The sequence below is a fragment of the Octodon degus genome, unplaced genomic scaffold (assembly GCF_000260255.1).
Source record: "Octodon degus isolate 3935 unplaced genomic scaffold, OctDeg1.0 scaffold00015, whole genome shotgun sequence".
NCBI classification, from domain to species: domain Eukaryota; kingdom Metazoa; phylum Chordata; class Mammalia; order Rodentia; family Octodontidae; genus Octodon; species Octodon degus.
Window position 1 is genome coordinate 19,598,623 of NW_004524591.1, and position 4,173 is coordinate 19,602,795.

Below are 4,173 nucleotides of genomic sequence, written 5' to 3' on the forward strand. Positions count from 1 at the left end.
GAGGAGGAGGAGGAAGAAGAGGAGGAGATTTCATGACTGAATGTGAGCAACCTGTGCCTCTCGACCTTGAGTTTTCCAGCCTTGATCTTCTGAGTACGTTGAAAGTAAAGCCATCTACTGAAGGCTCTGAGGCTTTAGAAGAATAGAAAAGATCTGAAACAACTGCTGTAAGTTATCTGTCACAATAACTGGCTGAATGGTAGATACTAAGCTATCTTTTCTTTATTTGAAGGACCTCCTCGTTTTGTGCCCAAGTCATTTGCTCATAAGCTTGACAATCTGAAAGCCAGCGTGGCTAAGGGTCTGCTGCGTTCTACTCATTATTCCACAGAAACGATACACAACTATTTCCGAGAATTCCAGGCTAATGGCGCCTGCAGTAGAATTAATTTATTTACTGTTTTATCGGTCAGATGGTCACTACACAGCAGCTTTCCCATTTGTGGCTTGAAAACACCAACAATCGTTATCACTGTAATCCCTGTATCCTGGTCACTGAGCATACAGGGATGGTGGGTAGCAGGCAAGTCTTCAGTACTCCCCCACGCAGTCAGCTTTTCATACATGAAGCTCCTGTAGCTGCCACATTTTTGAACCACATATCATTTTAGAATATTTCTGTTTTTAGTCCTACATCAATGTTTTGTCATGTATAGTTTACTTCTGAGATACAGAAAGTGGAAGAGAAACACAGAAAAAAGATCTGCAAACTTGCCTCACGATGCTCTGACAAGATCCACAGACAGCATTCATAACTCGCATCTCATTCATCAGAATGTCTCCAGCATGTCAACTGTGTTTAAAATGCAAATATTGTGGGAATGATGTACCATTTGATTTTCTACCCCTTGAGAATAAGGCTTGGTGTGTTATTTGTGAAACGTTCGCAAATCAAGGCTGAGATCTCTTTCCTCGTCTTGCAATTTAGAAACAGAACACTGCATTTGCCTGAAAAGGATAACAATTAATTTTTTTTAAGTTCAAAAGAGAAATTTCAAACATGGATTTATGAAAGCAATTGTTGATTCTAAATTTTGTAAGCATACTCTAATCTATCTTTAATACATTTTTTGGTCCCAAAGTAAAAATATGATATAGAGTCAAGTTAATTTTTTTTTTTCTGGGCCAGCCTGATAGCTCAGAGGACTAAAATGCCTACTTAGGCAGAGTGCAGTGGCTGGGGTTCGATCCCAGGCATGCCATGCCGGCTCACTCCCGGGGCACACTGAGATGCGATTGACACTGGGTGTGGCGTCACATGCCTATAATCCCAGCACTTGGGAGGCTGATAACAGGAAAATCACTGAGTCTAATCTATGTAGTGAGACCCTGTGGACCCCATAGACCCTGTCTTAAATACAGAAAAAAATTCCTTTAAATCATTCTTTTTCATAGAAAATTAATATAAATCATATATATGTATCACTTGATAAATGAGACTATTTAAATTCCCCTTATTTATTATTATTATTATTAGTGGACTATTAAAACTAAATGTAGGTATAATTCTTTATTATATATTATAATAAAATATATTATTACAGTAAAATGTTTTAGGAGCACAAAAATATAGAGTTAATAATATAATGAACACCTATATTCTCATCAGCTAGCTTTAAAGTTTAGAGCACAGATATAAAACATGACTGATATAAAGTTATTTTAAAATATGTTCCAGAAGCTGGACACGGTGGAGCATGCCTGTAATCCCAGGGTTGGTGAGGCTGAAATAAGAGGATCACTACAAGCCCAAGCTGCATAGTGAGACCATGTACTGAATAAATAAATAAATAAATTTTAAAAATTAAATAAATAAAATTCATTCTACACAAAAATGATGACAAAGAATTTCAAGATTCCTAAGGAAGATAGCAAGATTTTGTTATAAAAGGAACTGACAAGTAAGAAAACTTTGAGAAATGCTGCCCTACGATGTTTGCTGAAACCAGAAAGTGCCGTTCAGCTGTGGCTGGACTTATGCAGCATCTTCCAAGACCTGCTCATCAGTAGATGAAAAAACATCGAGAGTGAGGAAGGCTCTAACTTTTTTTTTAAGTGCAGAAAGAGCAGTACAAAAAAATTCCATCTAGTATTCTCTACCCTTTGAGTCAGTCGCATAGAGTTTTCGGAGCCAAGAGCTGTGTAAGAGGCATAGGAAGTTGCTATTATAAGGAGTCCACTGGGTGCTAGACCCATATTACATACTTTATTAACCTTAACATACTACATTCTTATAATCGCCCCTTAAAGTGAGTTTACCGTCGTTGCCATTTTGCCTGTGAACTAACAAGGTTCCCCAAGGACAGAGGCATTGGAAACACCACCCCAGCCTATGTAAGAAGTCTGTCCCCAAAGCCCATGTGGGGTATATTTTCAGTATCAGTGAGCTTGAAGGCTTCAAGATTTAGAACAAATATCTCAAAAGCATGAAATGTTCACTCTTAGACATAAGTAGAGTCGACGGCCAAGACAACCAGAAGACTAAAAGATACATATGAACATGCCAGGTCCTCATTCCTGGGTAGGCACCTATATTAACTGATGCCCTAAACGTCAACATGCATTTGTAGGGCTGGCCAAATAGCACAGCAGGGTTTTTTTGGGTTTTGTGTGTGTGTGTGTGTGTGTGTGTGTGTGTGTGTGTGTGTGTGTGTGTGGTGGAACCGGAAGTTGAACTCAGGCTCTTGCGCTTGCCTGTGAAGCACTTATTCCACTGAGCCATCTCCCCCGCCCAGCTCAATGGATTAAAGCATCCGCAAGAAGTTGCAGGGGCTGGGGATTCTGTCCCAGGGCCTGCAATGCTGGCCCCACCCCCGGGGTGTGCTGAGAACGCGATTGAGACTGGGAGTGGTGGTGGCGTGCACCTGTAATCTCAGCTCTTGGGAGGCTATAAACAGGAGGATCACTGCAAGTCTGATCTAGTAGTGAGACCCTGAACACCCTGTAGACCCTTCCTAAAAGTACAAACAAACAAATAAATAAATAAAATTCCTTTAAAAAAAAAAAAACCAACATGCATTTATAGCACTATTTCCTTATTCCATGATAGTCTTCACGGTGAGTTCAAGGACACTTCCAAATTCATTCCCATTCTTTGTCTTCTTTGTCTTTCTAATGTGGAACGCTTCCAATTTTAACATTCATTCAAACTCAGTACAAATTTCCAGATTTACAGCAATGTCATTTGGGAAAGAAGAAAGATAGAGAAGGAAAAAAGGGCAAGGAGGAGAGAGAAAATAAAAGGACACACTGTCTTTGGGTTGTATTTTGCTGAGTAAGACTATGGAACCAAGTATGCTCTTCCTGGCTGTTTTCCTGGTAGAACACATGAGATCTGAGGAAAACTATGAATCCATGAGCTCCATTTGATACATATTTGTAAGGATTTCAGGTTTAAAATCCTTAGGCTGCACCTTGGTGCACACCTGCAATCCCAGCCCTGGGAAGGCTGAAAAGATGAGGATCACTACAAGCCTGAGCTGTGTAGTGAGACCCTGTACAAAATACATAAATTTTTAAAAATAATAAATAAATAAAAATCTCTAGGATGATTCCTTACAGCTCTGTGGAAGCAACCTCACTATAAATTGAGATTGAGCCTTTTTTGTTGTTTACCAAATTCTAGTTTTAATTCAACAAGGTGGTGGGAAAATAGTAACTTCTTTTGTTTGGCTTATTTTTTTTTTTTTTTTGAGTCAGTGTCTCACTTTACAATTTAGGCTGGACTTAAAGCTCATTTTGCAGCCCAGTCTGGCCTCAAACTTGCAGAGGCCTCCTGCCTCTGCCTCCTGAGTGCTGAGTTTATAGGAAGATGCCACTATGCTTGGTTCACATAGTAATATTCATAGTTGGCTGTTTACTTAGCAACATCTGGTGAAAATCCAAGTGATTGTGAAATAGTATTCAGCATACAGCCACTGTTCTAGGCTTGCCACAGGAAAGCTTCAACTCCTTTAATACCAACATGCCACAGAGTAGACCTCTGATAGCCTACGAAGCTCAGCCACAATTTACGTTGCCTCCTCTTCCTCCCCCACCCCACACCCCAACCCCTACACCAAATTTCCAAGCAGGAAGGACAGTTCCACGTTCTAAAGAAAAATGTTTCATGATAAAATGAAGGGGACAATGGCTTTTCCCCTAGATTATTTTTCCCCTCATTTTGTGGTCTGC